Source organism: Ovis aries, chromosome 13 (assembly GCF_016772045.2).
Source record: "Ovis aries strain OAR_USU_Benz2616 breed Rambouillet chromosome 13, ARS-UI_Ramb_v3.0, whole genome shotgun sequence".
NCBI lineage: Eukaryota > Metazoa > Chordata > Mammalia > Artiodactyla > Bovidae > Ovis > Ovis aries.
Window position 1 is genome coordinate 33,264,216 of NC_056066.1, and position 25,140 is coordinate 33,289,355.

At 38.7% G+C, this 25,140-nt stretch overlaps 1 protein-coding gene across 9 annotated transcripts in view; it reads right to left on the bottom strand.

Moving 5' to 3' along the window:
• ZEB1 (zinc finger E-box binding homeobox 1) overlaps positions 1 to 25,140 on the bottom strand; it is a 207,899-nt gene that overhangs the window by 111,374 nt on the left and 71,385 nt on the right. The window contains exon 1 of one of the 9 annotated variants that reach the window (XM_027976675.3): positions 24,307 to 24,358. The exons of the other annotated variants lie outside the window; for them this stretch is intronic. The gene's annotated coding sequence lies outside the window, so the exon portion shown is untranslated. Of the gene's footprint in view, positions 1 to 24,306; positions 24,359 to 25,140 lie in introns of those variants that run through there. 9 annotated transcript variants of the gene reach the window in all.

Consider the following 25,140-nt stretch of genomic DNA (forward strand, 5'->3'; position numbering starts at 1 on the left):
CTCAAACATATAGTTTCTGCTCTTAAAAAGAGTGAGTTTTACTATTTTCAAATGTGCAGAAGAATAATATACCAGATCTTTCATAATTCAGGTGGACAATCAGTTCAGTCACTCAGTCGTGTCCGACTCTTTGCGACCCCACAAATCACAACATACCAGGCCTCCCTGTTCATCACCAACTCCTAGAGCTTACCCAAACTCATGTCCATTGAGTAGGTGATGCCATCCCACCACCTCATCCTTCTCCTCCTGCCCTCAATCTTCCCCAGCAGCAGGGTCTTTTCCAATGAGTCAGCTCTTCACATCAGGTGGCCAAAGTATTGAAGCTTCAGCTGCAACATCAGTCCTTCAAATGAATATTCAGGACTGGTTTCCTTTAGGATGGACTGGTTGGATCTCCTTGCAGTCCAAGGGACTCTCAAGAGTCTTCTCCAACACCACAGTTCAAAAGCATCAATTCTTTGGCGCTCAGCTTTCTTCACAGTCCAACTCTCGCATTCACACATGACTACTGAAAAACTATAGCTTTGATTAGGCAGACCTTTGTTGGCAAAGTAATGTCTCTGCTTTTGAATATGCTGACTAGGTTGGTCATAACTGTCTTTCCAAGGAGTGTCTTTTAATTTCATGGCTGCAATCACCATCTGCAGTGATTTGGGAGCTCCCCAAAATAATGTCAGCACTGTTTCCCCATCTATTTGCCATGAAGTGATGGGACCGGATGCCATGATCTTTGTTTTCTGAATGTTGAGCTTTAAGCCAACTTTTTCACTCTCCTCTTTCACTTTCATCAAGAGGTTCTTTAGCTCTTCTTCACTTTCTGCCATAAGGGTGGTGTCATTTGCATATCTGAGGTTATTGGTATTTCTCCCAGCAGTCTTGATTCCAGCTTGTGCTTCCTCCAGCCCAGCGTTTCTCATGATGTATTCTGCATATAAGGTAAATAAGCAGAGTGACAATATACAGCCTTGACGTACTCCTTTTCCTATTTGGCACCAGTCTGTTGTTCCATGTCCAGTTCTAACTGTTGCTTCCTGACCTGCATATAGGTTTCTCAAGAGGCAGGTTAGGTGTTCTGGTATTCCCATCTCTTTCAGAATTTTCCACAGTTTATTGTGATCCACAGAGTCAAAGGCTTTGGCATATTCAATAAAGCAGAAATAGATATTTTTCTGGAATTCTCTTGCCTTTTTGATGATTCAACGGATGCTGGCAATTTGATCTCTGGTTCCTCTGCCTTTTCTAAAACCAGCTTGAACATCTGTTCATAGTCAACATTTATATGTTTTATCCCTTAAAGAACTTGTGGACTTTCAGCAGTAATTTGCCTGTCATATTCTGTCCATCTATTTTAAAAGGTACTTTTGTTATTTCAGAAAATAAAATGATTTCTGCAAAAACGTTTTACTATTACCATATCATTAGCATTACTTATCTGTTCCTAATTAATAGAAAGCATAAAAAATGTTAAGAAATATCTAAGTTTAAAGTATTTTTTGGAAAATTTAAAGTAAATTTCATGAAAGCAAAGCTGAATATACAATGGAAATACTGTACCAGTAAACAATCTTTGATACCTACAATACTGGTTATCTTTGACAGGAAGTAGTGTAAGCAAGATTCTACGGCATGCTGCTTCTGCTATTTTGTCACATTTAGTAGATTACTAGTCTACTATTACTTTTTAAAATACTTTTTTATATTAGTCTCAGAAATAATGCCATTTGAAAGGCAAAAAATAGAAGGGGAAGTCATCCTAATTTTACACATATAATTCCTCTCTAATTGACAAAAGACTAATTTCTGCATTTAAATAACAGAAGAAATTAGTTCCAAGTTCCTAGAACAAGGTTATTATTTGTCACCATGGTGGAACCTGGTTTAAAAAAAAAGTCATGAAATTACCCTTATTGCATATAATTTTAGCCATCACTAATTTTTAACTCTTTGTGGGGAAAAATAAAGCTATCCTGTTAGTAGTTAAGGGTAGCTGTTCTCAAAATATGGTCCCTGAAACAACAGTATTAGCACCTCCTGAGAACCTGTAAGAAGTTTCTTGTAAGTTCTGAAGTGCCACCCTAGACCCCCTAAGTCAGAAATGATGGGTGAAGGGTCATTCCATCATTGTTTAAGCAAATCCTCTGGGTGATTCTGATACAGCTCAAGTTTAAGAACCGGTGGTCAAATATGTTTTCAAAATAGATCATTAACTATCTGAGATAAAACTGTCGAAATTTCATGTATGTTTTATGGATGAAGTGTTCCCAGACCCAAATGGATAGCTGACGTACAACTTAGAAGAAACAAAAAATCAATTTTACAAATACATCAAATCTACTGTTTTCAGCAATGATGTAATCATCTGTAAGAGAGACAGAGAGCGCAATGATGATTGAATGTAATGTCTTGGTCAATAACAGGTTGGAAATTTTTTTAAAGCCACCAAAAATGCTTTCAGTAACAGCTGTGTAATAGGTCTTGCAAAGCGAGAAGTTGCAAGTGCACAGCACTACTGAGCTGGCGCCAGGTAAAAAATGCAGCAGAGGAGAGAGAAAGCCATACGCCCGTTCCTTCAGGACCCACATGAAGGCAGCCATCTGATCACGTAGTTATGCTGGTTTGAATCAATTCCTGCAAAGAAGAGGTCTTCTGATAGCACATCATTTGATATTACTAATATTTGCATGTTTTAATTATTCAAAATGTCTTTTCTCTGGAATGTAAACAAATCTTTCTGCTTCTGTTACAAAATACATACTTAAAGCATTACGGTCTTTTAAAAATTTCCCTCTAATTTTTCATCTTAACCTATTTTGCCATTCTGATTAATGTCTTTCTTGATAAAACAGTTATTTTCATCCATGTTTTCTTAGTTTTGAAACTCATGATATGTCTACATGGTCACTGTTTCCTCACGTCCTACTCTTCTTTCTTCCATATGTATCTGAATAAAGAACTAGTATAAATTAAGTTGGCTTCCCAGGTGGCACTAGTGGTAAAGAACCCACCTGCCAAAGCTGGAGACGTAAGAGACAAGGGTTCGATCCCTGGGTTGGGAAGATCCCCTTGAAGAGGGCATGGTAACCCGCTCCAGTATTCTTGCCTGCAGAATCCCATGGACAGAGGATCCTGGCAGTCCACGGGGTCACAAAGAGTCAGACATGACTGAAGCGACTTAGCCAGAATGCACGCAAGCATAAATGAAGTCAACGAAACACATCTCCTTTCTTTAGATCCCTGAACAAAAGAAACTTTCCAAAAGAGGCCACTGAGAACCACGGACGCCTTCCTTTGATTAAATACTCAAGTTCTTCTAGCATTAAAAAAAACAACTGTATTTAGTATGGCAGTTGATTGTAATAACATTATAAAATACAATCAATAACCTTTGAGAAAAAAATTAGCTCTCCTGATTTCCATCACAAAAACATTTTACATTATTCGACCTAAACTCCCTGAAAAGTGTACTTCTAGTAATTTTATTGCAATACTGTCTGAATCTAACAAATGTTTTTATAAGAGCAGCAAAAGACAAGTATTTATAGAGAAAAAACATTTCTTTAAAAATAAACATTATTCTACCTGAGACTTGAATATATTGAAGCTCTAGAATAAGAATTTTAGCAATAATTCTTTGGTTTTACCATATCATTTAAGCTGCCAAAAAGTTGAATATTAGAAACCCCATGGTCTCTCTCTCTCTCTGACACTGACACATACACAATCCTAAATTACAGGATAGGAATTCAGAATAAGTATTTAATACAGGCAAGATTTTGAAAAAGTATTAAGTATATATTATAACTTAATGATAAAAGGTTAGTGTTTACTGAATATCAGACTAATATTTAGTAGTTTACATTCTCTCTCATCATAAAGACAACTCTGCAAACTCAGTATTAACTGTCCCAATTTTACATGCAAACTAAATCACCCGCTGACATCAAGCTTTTCTTTTCAATTTGCCTAAAAGTACACCGCTAGTACAGCAGTAAAAGTGATGACTGAACCCAAACTAATTCCAAAATCTGCTCTTTTATCTACAGGTTATTGCTTCCCCCAAGACTGTATTTATCACATATATTTTATATATGTATTTATGTGAAATTATTATATTTGTATTGCATTACTTTTTCTAAGTAATTTATTGGGATTTATAGTAGCTAAGAAAAATAAGAATCCCCCAAGTAGCTCTTATGGAAAACTCCAGAATGCTTTCTCAAAGTCTGGCCTTAAATCCAATCTTCTCTGTTCTAAATTTTAATCTACAAGAAGCTGCTTCTGGCAGACAGAGATAAAATGAAGTGTCAGTTTTGCACTTCCTGTGTCAAGCGTTTTTCTATATTAATGAAAGTTTCAACTCCAACAGACTCCAGATTGGACATTTATCTTCATTTTTTGTAAACCAAAGTTTTAAATAAAAGGTCACTAGAAAGCAATGAGAAGACATAGTAATGGAATTCGATGAAGCAAAGACACAGTAATCATTCCAAAATGGGGAGAGGCTTCAGCAGCCGCCTGGTAGTAGCCCCACGCTTACTTCACGAATGAGAAGCTCAGAGCTGGAGGAGCGAACGGCTGTCCAGGGTGCCATGAAATTAATCAAACTCTCAGGACACAGGCCAGTGCTGCGGCGGCTCACAGTGAGGCTTCCTCGTAAACAAAAGTCACCATTTCAAGAGGACACACTCCTTCCACTCAGAAAGTCCTTCTTCCTGGCATGTCCCTGGTGGTCTAGAGGTTAAGAATCTGCCTGCCAATGCAGGGGTCATGGTTTGATCTCAGGTCCAGGAAGACTCCACAAATACTCAAGTGCTGTGGCTACTGAGCCCATGGGCACTAGAGCCTGGATTCAGCAATGCAAGAAACCACAGCAACGAGAAGCTCCCGCACGACAGCTAGAGGGGAACTCCCACTCTCCACAACTTAAGAGAGAGCCCGTGCACAGCCATGAAGACCCAGCACAGCCGAAAATGAAGAAAGTTAAAAAAAAAAAAAATTTAAAGAAAGTCCTTCCCGATGTTCTGTTCTTTCCCTAGAATCACTACTCCTTACTACAAAGGATAATACTTTGAAGCCATCTTGGACAAATCATTCTCTCACACCTTCTTTGTCCTGTATTTATAGAAAGATAAATCCTACTGCTTATATTTAGACTTTATTTTCCATGCTTACTGCCACTGCACTGGATAGCAATCTCTAATAGGAGAAGAACAGTTTATTAATAATGAATATCAGGATTCAAAAAAATGGAAAGATATCCATGTTCTTGGACTGGAAGAATTAATGTTAAAATGGCCATACTACCCAAAGCATCAACAGATTTAATGTGATCACTATCACATTACCCATGACATTTTTCATAGAACTAGAACAAATAATCCTAAATTCAAATGGAACTATAAATGGCTCAGAATTGCCAAAGGAACCTGAAGAATAAGAACAAAGCAGGGGGCATAATACTCCCAGACTTCAGACAATACTACAAAGCTACAGTGATCAAAAGAATGTGGTACTGACACAAAAAGAAACATGTGGATCGATGGAACAGAGTGGAGAGCCCAGAAATAAACCCACACACCTACAGTCAATAGTCTTCAACAAAGAAGACAAGAATATATTAACACCACAGGAAAAGGACATTCTCTCACCAGGTGGTGCTGGGAAGGTTGAATAGCCACATGTAAATCAATGAAGTTAGAACCTTCGCACTGTGCACAAAGATAAACTCAAAATGGCTGAAAGACTTAAACATAAGACATGACACAATAAAAGGCCTGGAAGAGAACACAGGCAAAAGATACTCTGACATAAATCATAGCGATGATTTCCTAGGTCAGTCTCCAAGGAAATAGAAATAAAAACAAAACTAAGCAGATGGGACCTAATCAATCTTATAAGCTTTTGCACAGCAAAGGATACCATAAACAAAATAAAAAGAAGATCTACAGAATGGGAGAAAATATTTGAAATGATACAAAATAGAAGGGCTTAATTTGCAAAACGTATAAACAGCTCATACATCTCAACAACAACAAAACAACCTAAACAAAAACTGGGCAGAAGACAGACATTTCACCGAAGACGACATATAGACAACCAATAGGCATATGAAAAGATGCTAACATCAGTAATTATCAGAGAAATGCAAATCAAAATTACCATGAGATACCACCTAACACTGGTCAAGCTGGTCAACATTAAAGAGTCTACAAATAATAAATGCTAGAGAGGGTGTGGAGAAAAGGGAATCATCTTACATTATTGATGGGAATTTGTTGCAGCCACTATGGAGAACAATATGGAGGTACTGCAGAAGACCAGACTTACTATACGATCCAGCAATCCCATTCCCAGGCATATATACAAATAAAACTATAAATCAAAATGATACAAACACCCCAATGTTCATAGTAGCACTATTCACAATAACCAAGACACGGACACAATCTAAAAACCCATTAACAGACGAATGGATGAAGAAGATGTGATAAATATATATAACAGAATAATACTGCAAAGATGGGCTCAATAACGACAGAAAAGGTACGGAACTAACAGAAGCCGAAGATATTAAGATGTGGCAAGAATACCCAGGAGAACTGTACAAAAAAGATCTTCACGACCAAGATAATCACGACGGTGACATCACTCTCACTCACCTAGAGCCAGACATTCTAGAATGTGAAGTCAAATGGGCCTCAGGAAGCATCACTACGCACAAAGCTAGTGGAGGTGATGGAATTCCAGTTGAGCTATTTCAAATACTGAAAGATGATGCTGTGAAAGTGCTGCACTCAATATGCCAGCAAATTTGGAAAACTCAGCAGTGGCCACAGGACTGGAAAAGGGCAGTTTTCATTCCAATCTCAAAGAAAGCAATGCCAAAGAATGCTCAAACTACCGCACAATTGCACTCATCTCACACGCTAGTAAAGTAATGCTCAAAATTCTCCAAGCCAGGCTTCAAGCAATATGTGAACCGTGAACTTCCCAGATGTTCAAGCTGGTTTTAGAAAAGGCAGAGGAAACAGAGATCAAATTGCCAACATCCGCTGGATCACTAAAAAAGCAAGAGAGTTCCAAAAAAATATCTATTTCTGGTGGCTCAGACGGTAAAGTGTCTGTCTATAATGCGGGAGACCTGGGTTCCATCCCTGAATCAGGAAGATCCGCTAGAGAAGGAAATGGCAATCCACTCCAGTGCTGTTGCCTGAAAAATCCCATGGAAAGAGGAGCCTGGTAGGCTACACTCCATGGGGTCGCAAAGAGTCGGACATGACTGAGTGACTTCACTTTCCTTTTCTTTCATTACTGACTATGCCAAAGCCATTGACTGTGTGGATCACAATAAACTGTGGAAAATTCTGAAGGAGATGGGAATACCAGACCACTTGACCTGCCTCTTGAGAAACCTGTATACAGGTCAGGAAGCAACAGTTAGAACTAGACATGGAACAATAGACTGGTTCCAAATAGGAAAAGGAGTACGTCAAGGCTGTATATTGTCACCCTGCTTATTTACCTTATACGCAGAGTACATCATGAGAAATGCTGGGCTGGAGGAAGCACAAGCTGGAATCAAGACTGCTGGGAGAAATACCAATAACCTCAGATATGCAGATGACACCACCCTTATGGCAGAAAGTGAAGAAGAACTAAAGAACCTCTTGATGAAAGTGAAAGAGGAGAGTGAAAAAGTTGGCTTAAATCTCAACATTCAGAAAACGAAGATCATGGCATCCGGTCCCATCACTTTATGGGAAATAGATGGGGAAACAGTGGAAACAGTGGCTGACTTTATTTTGGGGGGCTTCAAAATCAGTGCAGCCATGAAATTAAAAGATGCTTACTCCTTGGAAGAAAAGTTATGACCAACCTAGACAGCATATTCAAAAGCAGAGACATTACATTTCCAACAAAGGTCCGTCTAGTCAAGGCTATGGTTTTTCCAGTGGTCATGTATAGATGTGAGAGTTGGGACTATAAAGAAAGCTGAGCACTGAAGAATTGATGCTTCTGAACTGTAGTGCTGGAGAAGACTCTTGAGAGTCCCTTGGACTGTAAGAAGATCCAACCAATCCATCCTAGGGAAGATCGGTCCTGAGTGTTCATTGGAGGGACTGAAGCTGAAACTCCAATACTTTGGCCACCTGATGCGAAGAGCTGACTCACTGGAAAAGACCCTGCTGCTGGGGAAGACTGAGGGCAGGAGGAGAAGGGGACGACAGAGGATGAGATGGTTGGATGGCATCACCGACTCAATGGACATGGGTTTGGGTAGACTCTGGCAGTTGGTGATGGACAGGGAGGCCTGGTGTGCTGCAGTTCACAGGGTCACAAAGAGTCAGACACAACTGAGCAACTGAACTAAACTGAACTCAGCTATAAAAAAGCGTGAAATAATGCCATTTGCAGTAATGAAAATGTTAAGTAGAGATCACATACTAAGTAACTCATAAACACAAATATATCACTTATATGTGAAATCTAAAATATGATACAATGAACCCATCTACGAAACAAAAATAGAATCAGGACATAGAGAACAGACTGTTCATTGTCCAGGTGAGGGGGGTGGGAGAGGGATGGATTGGGAGCTTGAGATTAGAAGATGAAAATGGGTATAAATGGATAAAACACAAGGTCCTACTGTATAGCATGGGGAACTCATATTCAATATCCTGTGATAAACCATAATGGAAGGGAATATGAAAAGGAATATACATGTATAACTGAGTCACTATGCTACATAGCAGTAACTAACGTAGTACTGTAAATCAACCATACTTCAGTAATTTTTTTTAAATGACAAAACCCTTTAAAACAAAATGAACATTACCAATGTGGTCTATTATTAGCCAGTTAAAAAGACAATGATGTTAAAAATAAATTAAAAAAAAGACAATGATGGATACCATAATGAATCAGGCAAAAATGGATATAATTTAGAAACAAAATGAAATCAACATTATCTCTACAATAGTTTGATACATTATGCATGCAGTCAAGACAGAAAATACAGAAAATTTAAAATATTAGTTATTTGGTGGTTTTCTGATGGTTATTAAAAATTATTTATAAAAGCAATAACTTTAACAAAAGCTGTATTAGTAAGTTTAGTATCTACATGTTAAGCTTTTTGAAGCTTGTAAGCTTATAAAACATAAATTAAGAATCCTAAAGAGTATATATTATGTACTATCTTCATAACTCTTCTGTAAATCTAAATTATTTTTAAAAAGCTTAAAGAACAAGATTCTTTATATTCTACTAAATGACCAACACTTTTAAAGACAAAAAGAGTCTTTAAAAGAAATCCATGTTGTAGCACACTCAACGATCATATATAATTTCAAATAATATTTTTCAGTATTCTATACTTATAAAATTTCATAAGTAATTGGTCAAAACCAAGGATTTGTTCAAAGAAGCAAGTTTTGTATGCAATAATTATATCACTATATACAGTCATATTTCTAGGTCCATGTTGTTTATTGAAATGTTTGAGTGTTTATTAAATGATCCAAGGGCCCTCACAAACTCTGAACTACTTCTAATGTGGGGGCTACTGTTGAAAAGATTGGTAACATCTGTTGGCTCACAGAAAAAGCAAGAGAATTAAAAAAATAAATCCGCTTCATTGACTACCCTAAAGCCTTCGACTGTGTGGATCACAACAACCTGTGGGAAATTCTTAAAGAAATGGGAATACCATCCACCTTACCTGCCTCCTGAGAAACCTATATGCAGGTCAAGAAGCAATAGTTAGAACCAGACATAGAACAACGGACTGGTTCAAAACTGGGAAAGGAGTACGTCAAGGCTGTATATTGTCACCCTGCTTATTTAACTTATATGCAGAGTACATCATAGTGAAACGCTAGGCTGGATGAATCACAAGCTGGAATCAAGATTGCTGGGAGAGATATCAACAACCTCAGATATGCAGATGATACCAGCTTATTGGCAGAAAGCAAAGAGGAAATAAAGAGCCCCTTGATGAGAGTGAAAGAAGAGAGTGAAAAAGTTGGCTTTAAACTCAACCTTCAAAAAACTAAGATCATGGCATTCGATTCCATAACCTCGTGGCAAATAGGTGGGAAAACATGGAAACAGTGACAGATTTTATTTTCTTTGGCTCCAAAACCACTGTGGACGGTGATTGCAGCCACAAAATTAAAAGATGCTTGTTCCTTGGAAGAAAAGCTGTGACGAACCTAAGAAAAGTTATGATAAAAGTTGTGACAGTGTATGAAAAGCAGAGACATCATTTTGCCAACAAAGGTCCATACAGTCAAAGATACGGTTTTCCCAGTAGTCACATACAGATGTGAGAGTCAGATCATAAAGAAGGCTGAGTGCCACAAAGAACAGATGCTTTTGAATTGTGGTGCTGGGGAAGACTCTTCAGAGTCCCCTGAAGAGCAAGGAGATCAAACAAGTTAATCCTAAAGGAAATCAACCTGAATATTCACTGAAAGGACTGATGCTGAAGCTCCACTACTTTGATCACCAAATGTGAAGAGACCACTCATTCGAAAAGACCATGATGCTGGGATAGATTGAGGGCAAGAGGAGAAGGGGGTGACAGAGGATGAGATGGTTAGATGGCATCACTGACTCAGTGGACGTGAGTTTAAGCAAACTCAGGAGATAGTGAAGGACAGGGAAGCCTAGCATGCTGAAGTTCATGGGGTCACAAAGAGTCAGATACAACTTAGTAACTAAACAACTTCCAAAATTGCATTTATTTGTTCAGCAAATATTAACTGAGCATATAACATGAACCAGGCCTTGGGCTTCTATGTGCTAAGGATACAGCAGTGAGCAAAGTGAACAAAATCCTTGCCTTTACATTCTATGTGGAAGAGGGAAAAAAAAAAAAAAAAACAGAAAAGTAAAATCTATGCGATGGTAGATGGGAATGGCGCTCACAAAGAAGAAGTGGAGGAAGCAGAATGGGGCTGAAGTGGGGGAAATTTGCAATGTTAGACCGAGTAACTGAAGAAAGCCTGAGTTAACAGCTGAGTACAAACCCCCAACCGACGAGGAAATGAGTGACACAGGTAATAGGGAAAGAGATCTGCAGGCAGAGAGAAGAGCCAGCGCAAATACTCTAAAGCAAGAATCTGCCTGCACGCTTCAAGAGAGCCAAGAACCAGTATGAAGGGAGCAGAGTAAGAGTGCACAACAGAAGCCAAGGCCCAGGAAGAACAGAGATCAAGGGGAGGAGCCCAGGAGGAGACTTATCTGGTTCCAGATTTCATTCTGATTGAGATGAGAAGTCAATAGGGGGGTTTAAATCAAGGGGGTGACATATTCTGACTTAGATTTTACGTAACTACGCTACAAGCTGTGTTAAGAAGAGACCTATGTAAATCACAGGCAGAAACAGGAAGACCTATCATAAGCTTTTTCAATAACAGAGGCAAGACGTGAAGGGGACCTGGATCAGAAATGCAACAGTGGAAACGGCGACTTGTGACTGGATTCTGGACATTTTTTAACAGTACAGACAGGAGACTATGGTGACAGAGATGTGGGGAAGGATCAGACGTGGATGAAAGAAGCTAGGAATCAAGGATGCAACAAGACTGAGCAAAGAACCAAGCTGCTACCTACTGAGAAACGGAACAGTCAGGAGGAAGTGGGCGTGGGGGAGATAGGCAGTCTGGTTTACTGCAGTACACTCTGAGAACAGAAAATGACTTCTGCTCATCAGCAAACAGACGGGCATCTAAAGCCATGGGGCTGGGCGAGGTCATCAAGGGCTTAAGTGTGAACAGAAAAGAGGTCCAAATCCAAAACACTGGAGAATTTCCAGTTCAGAGGTTAGAGAGGAGAGAAGGAACCAGCAAAGGAGATTGAAACAGAAGCCAGAGAGGTGAGGGAAACTAGCTGAGTGCAGCATCTGGAAGCCAGATAAAGGCAGCAGTCAGAGCTGCTGCCAGTCACGTGAGCTGAGGGCTGAAAAGCCCATCACCGGGGTCAGTAAGAAGGACAATTCTGGTGAGGTGGCAGGGGCAACACACACTGAAATCCTAACACACAATCAACTCTTTCAGAGAGATTAGCTGCAAATGAAAAGACCCTCGGTAGTAACTGAAGGGAAAATCTGAACAGGAAATTTTTTTAAGGTGGGAAAACAAAAAAACACAGCATTATCTGTATGTTGATGGAAAAGAGCTAGTAGTGAAGGAAAAATTAAACGATGCAGGAGATGGAAGTCAGGTGTTCGATTAAAAATATTTTATGTCAGGAGAGCAAGAGCTGTTTCATTAATGTTTTTTTTGGATTGTCAGGTCCTTCAAAGCTCTGATAAAGTCAACAAGTCTTCCACCAGAAATGATACACATCTAAACCTCTGTTTTCATTTCAGAGAGGTCCAGATTCACTGAAGCTGATCCATAGCTCTCAGGGGAAGATCCCCTGAACTTAAAAAGCACAATCATTTTGTCCCTTTAGGTAATTTCATAGATAAAATCTAAATAGTTACCATATGATAACAAGTAAAATCTAAACAATTAATTACTACTTGATGACAAGTAAAGTAAAATTATACTTACAGATAATCTAAAAATCAGTCACCTGGGCTGTTATATCTGCTGACTTATTGAGCAATTCAAATCCTCTTATCCATCAAGCACCAAATTGGATTCTACCACAACTATCATTTCTTCTGATAACCTCATAATTTCTTTCCCCTGGACTCACTGCTTCAACACCATTCAATCAGTTAACCCCATAATAATTTGCATCAGCTCACTGTTTCTGTATGTTCCCAACTAGAACGCTAGCAGTATAGGCAGAAATACTTGTTGGCATCATCACCTTCAGCTACAACACTGTTACAAATACAACACTTACTTCATAAGTATATGCTGAACAACAGACTGGTTCCAAATAAGAAAAGGAGTACGTGAAGGCTGTATATTGTCACCCTGCTTATTTACCTTATACGCAGAGTACATCATGAGAAATGCTGGGCTGGAGGAAGCACAAGCTGGAATCAAGATTGCTGGGAGAAATACCAATAACCTCAGATATGCAGATGACACCACCCTTATGGCAGAACATGAAGAAGAACTAAAGAGTCTCTTGATGAAAGTGAAAGAGGAGAGTGAAAAAGTTGGCTTAAATCTCAACATTCAGAAAATGAAGATCATGGTATCTGGTCCCATCATTTCATGGCAGATAGACGGGGAAACGGTGGCTGACTTTATTCTTCTGGGCTCCAAAATCACTGTAGATGGTGATTGCAGCCATGAAATTAAAAGACGCTTACTCCTTGGAAGAAAAGTTATGACCAACCTAGACAGCATATTCAAAAGCAGAGACGTTACTTTGCCAACAAAGGTCCATCTAAGTCAAGGCTATGGTTTTTCCAGTGGTCATGTATGGATGTGAGAGTGGACTATAAAGAAAGCTGAGCCCCAAAGAATTGATGCTTTTGAAGTGTGGTGTTGGAGAAGACTCTTGAGAGTCCCTTGGATTGCAAGGATATCCAACCAGTCCATCCTAAAGAAGATCAGTCCTGGGTATTCATTGGCAGGACTGATGTTGCACCTAAAACTCCAATACTCTGGCCACCTGATGCGAAGAGCTGACTCATTAGCAAAGAGCCTGCTGCTGGGGAAGATTGAGGGCAGGAGGAGAAGGGGACAACAGAGGATGAGATGGTTGGATGGCATCACTGACTCGATGGACATGGGTTTGGGTGGACTCCAGGAGTTGGTGATGGACACGGAGGCCTGGCATGCTGCGGTTCATGGGGTCACAAAGAGTTGGATGTGACTGAACTGAACTGAAACAAACTAGTTGACTTTTCAGTGGCTTCTGAAAATACAGGTCTGATTTAACTATGTCAACATCGATTATAGGCAAAAATTTAAAAAACAACCATGAAATGAAATGGAGTGTTAACTTTTAAAATAGTATCACCTCATATGCAGCAAAGCCCAAAGCTGGGTAAAACTATGAACTGAAAATTGTGATCATGATTGCTTAGTTTTTTTTTCTTTCACCAACATGATAAACTGCCTTTAGTTTAAATCTTGTGATCTAAATGTAGCACTGAGTCTTGGTATGGGTGACAGGGGTAAATGGACATGTCTATTTGTGATCTCACTGTCAGCGCTATACTGATTGATTACTGTTCTTTCTATAAAACTTCCCAAGGGTACACTCAGCCCTGGCAGCACTGTACAGCAGGCAAAGTTCCCTGCTCACAGCTCCTTCCCGCCCCGTGGCATCTACTGACCAGGTTTTATCACCCATGCTTTGACATCCAGTGTCCTGCCTGTGGCAGCTGCCATGACTTGTGCTCAGGTTATAGGTTTTACCTCATTCTCATCTTTCTTTCCTCTGCCCTTCCGAAATCTAATGAACATGTGTCATGTTGAGATTTGCCAAGTAAATAATCATTTCACAGAAACAAACTCACTTTAAAGTGTGTGTACTGTGCTAATTAGAAAAAATTACGACAACAGAAACTCAATTTAAGCTCCAAAACAGACAGACGGCACATATAGCTCAGTATCAAAAACAACCCAATCCAGAAATGGGCAAAAGAAGTAAACAGACAATTCTCCAAAGTACATATACAAATGGCCAAAAGATGCCCAACATCACTAATTACTAGAGAAATTCAAATTTCAAAACTACATGAGGTATCTCCTCACATCAGTGAGAATGGTCAACATCAGAAAGACTATAAAAAACAAATGCTGGAGAAGGTGTGGAGAAAAGGGATCTTTCCTGCACTTTTGGTGGAAATGTAAATTGGGGAAGCCTTTATGGAGAACAGCATAGAGGTTCCTTAAAAAATGAAAAATAGAGCTACCATATGATCCAGCCATCCCCCTCAGGTTTATATCTGAAGAAAACCCTAATTTTATAGGATGCATGCACCCCAGTGTCCACAGCAGCACTATTTACAATTGCCATGACATGGAAGCGACCTCACCGCCCATCAGCAGAGGAGCGGTTAAAGATATGGTGCATATACACAATGGAAGACTACCTAGCCATGAAAAGAAATGAAATAATGCCATCTGCAGCAACGAGGACCTAGAGATTGTCATACTAAGTGAGATCAGTTAGAGAAAGACAAATACCACAGGCTATCACTCATATATGGAATCTGAAATTTTTAAAACTATATAAATTAAGTTTTTATAAAACAGAAACAGACTCACAGATTTAGAAAACAAACATGGCTACTGAAGAGGAAACATGGTAGGAAAGGATAAATCAGGAGTTTTGGACTAGCATATGTACACTACTATATATGAAACAGATAATGAACAAGGACCTATTGTATGAAACAGGGAACTCTGCTTAATATCTTGTAATAATGTATAATGGAAGAAAATATTAACAAAAAGAATATATATGTATGTATAACTGAATCACTTTGTATAGACCTGAAAGTAACACAACATTGTAAATCAACCAGATTTCAATCTTAAAAAGCCCTAACACATCCACAAAGCGTGAAGGCACTGCAATGCCTCTCATATTATGTGTATATTAATAGGAAAGTGTAACTCTGCTTGCATACGAAATTAGTACTGTTTCAGGGGGAAGCTCCGTAAGATGCGACAAAATCACTCCTACAAACATTTAGAGAGAGTATTTCATGAGATTTACAGGTGAAGAAAGACAAGCTTTACAACATTCTCTACGCAGAAGAGCTCTTTGTTAGCACACTAATATCACTGAACGTAAAACCAGGCATCCATTCAACCGACAGGTACTTAGCTGTATAAAGCAGGCCTGGGCACAGTACCTCACACAGGTCAGAGAGTGAATTAATCATCCCCCTGTATCACTAAAACACAAACAACGATCCATTCCTCTCCAGTGTTAGGGCTTAATAAAGTGAACACCATTTCTGCCCAAGTCAGAAACCACAGATACCCCTGGTATCTCTATATTCTTCGACTGCTCATCTAACTACACCTGACGCCCAATAAATTCTCACTCTTAAATCTCTAACACACCCAATTCTCTTCATCCTCACCATCGCCACACTAGCGCAAACCTAAACTGACTGTGAAGCTAACAACCTCCCATCTTTCTATCCTTCATAGAGCAGATGCGTCAGTCTCAGAAAAGCGCAAATCTTGTGGTACATCCACGTGATGGAGCTTTACAGAGCAGTGAGAATGACTGGCAACCACACTCAACTACATGGTGACTCTCATAATTATGATGCTGTGTCTGGCTTCTTTCCCTGAAATGAGCCTGTACAGGATGCTTCTATTTCTGTAACCTATGAAGAAAGTGGGCCAGAGGTCTCCTGAGGGGCAGGGGGAACACTGACGGGAAGGAAAGGTGAGAGGGGACTTCTGTTTCTTCACCCAGGAGATGGTCACGTACATGTATTCAGTTTGTGAAATTCATCCATCTATATACTTATGATATGCTCACTCTTCTGCATGTGTGTGAGGCTTTAGTTAAAAGTTTTAGAAAAAATAAAACATGCTGCTCCATGACCTCCCACCACCCTGAGCTGAAGCCCCAAAGCCAAATTCCTAACAATGACCTCAAATACATTTCACAAAGGTCTCTGAAGTCTTTGTCTTAAATGGTCACTCTTTCTCCCTTTATGGTTTTCATATATGCTTATTCCGCCTCTGCATTTTGTTGGACTAACTCCTAGCAGTGCTCAGATTCAGCTAAAATTTCATTTTCCCCAGGAAGTCTTCCCTGATCTGAGACGAGGTTACCATCCGTGTCTCCCCTCTGCATGGCCCCACCACACATCTGTATGAGACTGTCAATTCTCTGAGGGCAGGGCACGTGCTTTATTCACCTCTCTGTTCTCTCAGTTCTTTGTATATTTGATAGCCCCTGAATAAATTTATTTCCTATACAAGAACATGGCAGGTAGTTGCCACAAAGTTTCAGTCTATGAACTGCAGTATAAATAGTGAAACTGCCAAGTTTTTGATACAGAACTTAAAGGAAGTTAAGAGTTACATGCTAAATTACTTATACACAGCAAAGTAGGAAGTCATGTATGTGGTCACACAGAGAAGTCACTTTTAATACAGCTATTAAATTTATTTGAAAATTCCATTTTAAATAATAATCTATGGTAATAAAATCCTAAAATTGATCATAAATAATTTTCTACTCATCTACATTCAAATGTTGGTTATTTTAAACCAGTTGTGAAAACCAAGGCTCTACCAAGTCTCTGAGTGGACTGAGCAGGTCAGTTGTTTCAGCTTCTTTGCATGCAAAAAGAATATTTAATATCTGTCTATCTCAACTTTAAAAAGCTATAAATATTTGCAAATGTTCCTAAGAAGAATTTCAGTTTTTCTATTTTAAACACAAAATAACTTGCTGAATAAAAAGTACAACTGTAACTCCTTATTTGTTATAATTACCCATGGCAAGTAATATAGGCAGCCTGTTGATTCACAAACTGTTCTTCCTGGAAAAAAACACTTAAAAGGTTACTGGCTATAAAGACAGAGAGCACAAGTGATAACCACCTTGAGTGCTAATACCCAAAAGAAAGAACAAAGCTGTCATCTTTTTGGGAAATCAATGCCATTTTCTATAATGAGACTTAGGCTACAAATTTTAGAAATTTTTAAGTGTAATGAGGTTTAAATAAAAAATACAGGTAATATCCTGAATTACCTTGCTTTTTTTCTATTCCTTTTGGGAAATAATTGCTTTCTGTGTATCATTCCTCAAATTTCTTTGTATTCTAATCTTCATTAAAATTCATTAAATCTAAAGTTAGGTAGACTTTACTGGCCAGAAGCAGTAAAAGCAAGTAGGAATGCATGTAAGAATTAAAGATTTTAAAATTAAAAAAAAAAAGATACTTCCTTTATTTTGAGAAAGATTAGTTTCCTTAATATAGAACTTGCTTATATAACATTTCTAAAGTACTACTATCACTTTTGGAATTTTTTTGGAGTATAGTTGATTTAAAAGCATCTTACAATAAAGAGAATAACCTTAAAATACTCTATCACTGAACCACAACTTGACGTGTACACTATCTAATCACAGAATTTAACCAGAGTTCAGAACCAGAAAAGGTCCCAATAATGCTCAGTGTGATGTTTATTAGGGCAATTAACTGCTTTTTAAAAATACTCTGAAAATAATAAAAAAAATAACATTATTGCTTATTTTCTTGAGTCTTAACTCTTTTTGAAGGAAGGATCCGAATGATAATAGATAATTCATTTTTTTCTTTACTCCAGCTTCAAGAATCTATTGCACAGTCTCACAACTTATTGAGGAGTTATTTTCATGTGACAGCTGGCAGAGACTGCAGTCAAAGCGGGGAACATGAGAAACTATTAGCAAAGTAAATGTTCCCATTTAGGCTGGTATTTCTCAAGTCTAATTAATTCAAGTTAAAGCTTTTTCCTTCTAAAAATAAGTACAATGTTTCTTAGAATTAAACTTTAGTTATTATGAAGTTTCAAATGAATGAAGGTAAGTAACATATTTTTTGAACTTCAGTTTGTCAATAAAGAGATAACTTTAGTCCAGATCAGTCCAGATCTGATCAGTGTTTATCAGATTTTTTGTTACAAAACCCTTCAAGAAGATGATGGAAAAAGTACAGACATTCTTCCCAGCAAAAAACACATACACAGAAAATTTGATTATAATTCCAGGGTATTCACAGACCCTCTGAAACTCATCCAAGTACCACTTGGTAAAAATGGAGCTAGGGTGTATTTAAAGTATTTTGTAGTTTTAAATGTTGGTTTCAGAAATAAGGTTAACGTCTTTAAACAAAAGAAAGTCAGGCTTGAGAATAAATGTGAAAACCCAAACACAATTCGTTAATTTACTCATTGCTACTAAAGATATTAGCTTGGAAAGCCTGAACACCTTATTTATATATAGACACAGGTGCTAATTTGACAAAATAATTCATACTTAAAGCATTAGAAGTTAGGCAAAATAAGATTCTTATGTAAAGCCAGGGTATTTCTAGACATGGTAATGTGTGACATTCACAGCTTTCAAATCACAATAAGTCGTCTCCTTCCAACCCTCCCCATTACCAGGTTCAACCCCTTGGAGTGAGGAAGAAAAATATTACATTTGTTGCACTTGAGGTCTTTCAGGTGACTGTTTTAAGGGAAAGGGAGTACTTTCAGATCCTTAAATTTGGGATCACTGCCCCCTCAAAAAACAAAACAAAACAAAACAAAACTTACCTGTAATTCTCATTCTCTGAAGGAAATGCAGTAATTATAAACATATCCACACTCTTGGGTTCATCCTCCTAAGCATGAGGGGATTTGGAATGCGCCAAGGCTTACACCCAGCCACTACACTGCCACATGCTGCCGCACGGCACTGGCCTCGGCTCTCCCTGCCTGACTGGAACGGAGCAGGGCTCATCCAGTCATCCACCCTGGGAGGCAGGTGCTCCCCCACAGGAAGTGTGGGGTGGTGTAACTACTGTCCTTAGAAAACACCAATTACCAATGGTCCCTCCTCTACAGTTTAAGGGGGATGAGACACTACTAGAGTTGCTGTTACATGCTTCAAGACTGGCATTAAAACTGCAACATTAAAACTGTTAAAGCAAAGAATTCCCTAGTGATCCAGAGGTTAAGACAGAACACTTCCACAACAGGAGGCATGGGTTCAGTCCCTGGCTGGGAAATTAAGACCCTGTGTGCCACGTGCCACAGCCAAAACATTTAAAACCTAACTGAATAAATACTATGCAAAATAAATGTTAAAGTGTAAGAATGGAAAGCTGTTCCTCTGTAAAGAAGCCCTGAGGGGGAGTAAGTGATGCAGGTGTAAGAACTGACTGCCTGTTGATCAGGGTGACGTCCCACGGTCAGCTAGAGAGCAGAGCATCACAGGCACTTAAATATCGTATCTTGGCATTTAGCAACCTAGTATTTTGTGTTAATGCCTGCCAACTCAAGAGTCATGTGCAGAGTCAGCTGCAGTGTAGCCAACAGTAAGAAGGTAACTTGAAACAGCCAGGACCCTAAAAACTGCTGAGATTATCACCAAGGGTGGATGGTTTTTCATAAGGTCTGATACTCATAATATGTTGTTCGCCTTCGACAAGCTCTCCTTTATGAACGCAAGTAACTAATCATTCAGTTTACAAAACTTAATCAACCTTACAGCTTAATGTGATAATTAGATTTTAAATGTTCAACTATACAAAGACTGTGTCCCTGTCATATATAAACCCCTCTTCTCTTAGGAGAAGGCAATGGCACCCCACTCCAGTACTCTTGCCTGGAGAATCCCAGGGACGGAGGAGCCTGGTAGGCTGCAGTTCATGGAGTCGCTAGGAGTCAGACACAACTGAGCAACTTCACTTTCACTTTCATGCACCGGAGAAGGAAATGGCAACCCATTCCAGTGTTCTTGCCTGGAGAATCCCAGGGATGGGGGAGCCTGGTGGGCTGCCGTCTACGGGGTCGCACAGAGTCAGTCACGACTGAAGTCGTGACTTAAGTGACTTAGCAGCAGTAGCAGTCTGTCTCTTAAACATCTTAGAGAATTAGGAAGAGGGGCTTCCCTGGTGGCTCAGTGGTAAAGAATCCACCTGCCAGTGGAGGAGAATTAGGAAGAAACGGGCTACATATAGTTCCTGGTTTGCATACTGATTTTCAGCGGGTTAGAAAACTTATCCACAGAGGACAAGATTCTCTATCCTCTGGTCCTACAGACTGGTGTCTTGCACTCAAACCAGGGTAGGACTGCCAGATAGAAACCAGGATTCACAGTTAAGTGTGCATTTCAGAAAAATACTTTTTCCTTAGTATATCCCAAACATAGCATGGGACATAATTACACTAATTTATTTGTTATTTATCTCAAATTCAAACTAAGCTGGGCATCCTGAATTGTTTTTTGTCTTCTGCTAACTCTGCACACTCTAACCCAGGGGGAGCTCACAGGGTTACGCAGGATGGTGCTGGAGTGGGCCTTCCACTCTCAATCCAGATCTACACCAACACAGTGGCCACAAGCAACGTGTGGCTATGAAGCACTCAAACTGAGGCCAATTCAATATGAAACATCCTATAAACGTAAAATTCACACCAGATTTTGAATGCTTAGTGTGAAAAAGGTAAAAATCTCATAAACTTCTGTACTAATTGCATGTTGAAATAATAATATTTTAGATATATTAAATAAAATATGATAAAAAGTAATTTTGCCCACTTCTTTTACCTTTTTTATGTGGCGACCAAAACACTCTTAAAATTACACATGTAGCTTGTATTTGTGACTTGCATTTTATTTTTACTGGACAGAGCTGGTCTACATGCCTTGAAGAAGAGGACTGGTCTAGAATTTCCTTGCTGTTCTTTCTCTAAAAAATCAATGTTACTAAACAAAGGGCTGCCTCTCACTTCTGTCTAGATATGAGAGTAGGCACGGGACATGACCATACCAAAGAAATGAAATTCTAGCAAAGACTGCTTTCCATAGGTTAAAAATAAAAAACACAGCATCCAAATATAACTGAGAGACAATTCAGAAACCTGTTATTTGATAAGGTCTTATGTACAAAAGAAATAAACCCTAGTAGGTGCACGCTGTATATGATTAAGTTGTGCAGCTGGATATAAAAATAAACTCTCCCAGATCCTAGTTCCAGTGGAAGAACCTCTCAGTACTACCACGTCGGGTGCCCACTCCTATATATTATCAAAATCATAGAGCAATAGTGTTTTGTTCTCTAATACAAATTGGGGTGACATAAACTATTAAGAATTATTGGGAAGACTGTACTTATGATGCTGTAGATACAGAAGGGCTAGACTCAAAGGTCCTCATTTTTTACATTCATGCTACATGACTTGACCTTATGCGGGTTAAGAAGCAACAGTTAGGACTGAACATGGAAAAACAGATGTGTTTAAAAATGGGAAAGGAGTATGATAGGCTGTATATTGTCATTTTACTTATTTAATAATATGCAGAGTCTATCATGCTAAATGCAGGGCTGGACGAACCACAGGCTGGAATCAAGATTGCTGGGAGAAATATCAACAACCTCAGATATGCAGATGATACCACACAAATGGCAGAAAGTGAAGAGGAACTAAAGAGCCTCTTGATGAGGGTGAAAGAAGAGAATGAAAAAGCTGCCTTAAAACTTAACATTCAAGAAACTAAGATCATAGCATATGGTCCCATCACTTCATGGCAAATAGAATGGGAAAAAGTAGCAACAGTGACAGATTTTATTTTCTTGGGCTCCAAAATCACTGCAGACAGTGACTACAGCCATGAAATTAAAAGACGCTTGCTTCTTAGAAGGAAAGCTATGACAAACTTAGAGAGAGTATTGAAAAGCAGAGACATTACTTTGCTGACAAAGGTCAATATAGTCAAAGCTAGGGTTTTTCTAGTAGTCATGTACAGATGTGAGAGAGTTGGACCATAAAGAAGGCTGAGTGCCAAAGAATCGCTGCTTTTGAATTGTGGCCCTGGTGAAGACTTTTGAGAGTTCTTTGGACTGCAAGATCAAATCAGTCAATCCTAAAGGAAATCAACCCTGAATATTCATTAGAAGGACTGATGCTGAAGTTCCTATACTTTGGCCACCTGATGCAAAGAGCAGACTCATTGGAAAAGACTGACGCTGGGGAGAGTTGAAGGCAAAAGGAGAAGCAGGTGGCAGAGGATGAGATGGTTGAATGGCATCACCAACTCAATGGACATGAATTTGAGCAAACTCTGGGAGACAGTGAAGGAAAGTGGAGCCTGGCATGCTGCAGTCCATGGGTCACAAAGAGTTGGACATAACTTAGCAACTGAAAAATAAACAATGGATGTGAAATTAGAGCACTGGTTCTAGAACTACAAAATAAATTTTTCTTTTTTTTAAAGTATATTGTATTTAAAAAAGTATGTTGTCTATACTATAGTAAGACAAAGCTTGTTTCAAAAATGACAGGCGCTGGGGGAGGAGGCTTTTTTAGAATAAAAAAAATTCAGTTATATAAAAGCTAAAGCTTAGGTAAGAAGTAATACCTGTTTATTTTTATATACTCCACCTCACATTTTCACTTGGTTTGATTTTCAATTCGAATTGTTTTCTCAACTGGCCTAAAGAATTAATAAACCTGTCTATTCTGTTCCATGCTGTTATAAAAGTTAAAAATTATTTAACATGTTCTTCCAAATTAAAAGTAGAAAGAAAATTATATAGAGGTTATTTCCAAATTCTTAGTAACCTCTATTTTTCACTAATGTAACCTATATCATCTCCAAAGTAGATTTAAATCTTTTAAAGGTGCCTGCAGTTGTAATAAGCAAGACTGGTTCTAACCCAACTACAAACACACACAAAAATTTATTCTCAAGGTTTTGTCATAAAAGGCCTCAGTCGTATTTTTACTCATTCTAACAGCAAACACACAGTGTACTTTCCCTTCTTAATATCTTTTTATTACACAGATATAGGAAGAACAATTGCTTTGAAAAGACAATAGAATTATCATAAACCAAAGACAGGGCTAACCAGACAGAAATCAGCAGATTTCTCCTAAATTTGGTAGTTCATAAAAAGTTAAAATCTTTTAGAACTAAACTTTCCAAGATCATTTTAAGAGCTTTAAAAAAAGATGAACAAAATTAGATACAGATATTTAATTTCTTCATCAGCACTAAGTACTCACTGTCAATACCAATGTCCTGCTGATTACAATCTGAAATGTTCTGTAGACATTAGGTCTCCAATCGCCTCTTACCATCTGACATGAATTTTATGACCACATACCTATTAAAGAGTAAGAAGACATTTGCTTTCACACTTTTTGAAGCTTAGCAGAGATTTTAAAAAAAAATGGTTTGAGGGACTTTCTCTGAAGTAAAGGTAAGCTTCAAGAAGACCATGAAAAGCAAATCTTCAAAGCTGGTTCCATCAATTTATGCAGACTGCTTAAATGCTGTCACTGTGTCAAAATTCTTGAATGCAAATCTTAATACATCCAAGAAGAGTTTTGGATGAAGGATCAACGACGGTAGTTATTAAGTTGATTTAAATGCAGACTGAAGTGGAAGACAAGCTTTACTGTTAAGTGGAATTTCTGGAAAACAAAACAAAAAGTGCCCTGCATCTCTAGGACGTGTGCACTTCAACAAGGAGAACCATCCCTGCTCGACAGTGTGTGTGGTGCCCTGCCACACGTGCGGCCTCCGCCTCTCTTCTGTGAGAGAGGGAGGGGCGTCTCCAGGCCTCCACGGAGCAGTCCAAAGCCAGTCCTGCAGGAGCCTCAGCCCTGAGCGCACTCCCTGCTCTGTGCTTACCTTTAGAGAGCAAGGAGGATGACACAAAGTGACCAGGGCTCACAGCCCACACCTCCAAGAGCACGGAAAAGACCTGCAGAGCCTTCCCGGTGCAGGAGGGACCTCTTTTTAATCTTCTGCTGGTGGAAGTTTAAGATTTTCCTGAAGAGAAGAAAAGAGTCAAATATTACACTGAGATCTTGCCATGTGATTCAAGTTTATCTAGAATACAAATGGTAGGTGCTAAAGAAATAAATTAGATAAAATCAGGGATTTCCAAAAGCCATATTCTCTTTCACAAAAAGTATTTTCCCTAAAGAATATGACTTCTCTTTAAACCCTAAACCTTAAGTGACTAGTTCAACTTCTTCCTCTGCACTGAACTAACAGTTGGGAGACGAGAAACATACAGAAAAACTCTAGGTTGTCAAATGATCACAGTCGTAAATGCCATTAAAATACTTAGGAGAGCTAAACTCACTGAAAAGCAAGGACTTAAAAAGATCAAATAGAAATTTTGTCCTGCCTCTGTCTCTCTTTGATGACATGCATTTCCTGACAATTAACAGAGAAGTGGCCTCTGAGTTAAATGCCACATAATCACACGTGAAGCAATCCACTAAATGTGGGCTCCTGGAGGAAAAGGATCTGGGGTGCTTTTACTTCTTTATACTGATTACCTATACAGTCTAAAATAGCTCCAGGCACATAGTAAGTACTAAAAATAAAATTGTTAAGTAGAAAGAATATTAACCAATTAGCCAATATTCTCAAGGTCGAAAGTTACACAAATGAAACAATTAGAAGCCTACAAGTGTTCTAAGGAGCTTGAAACTGTATTATTTGAAAACAATA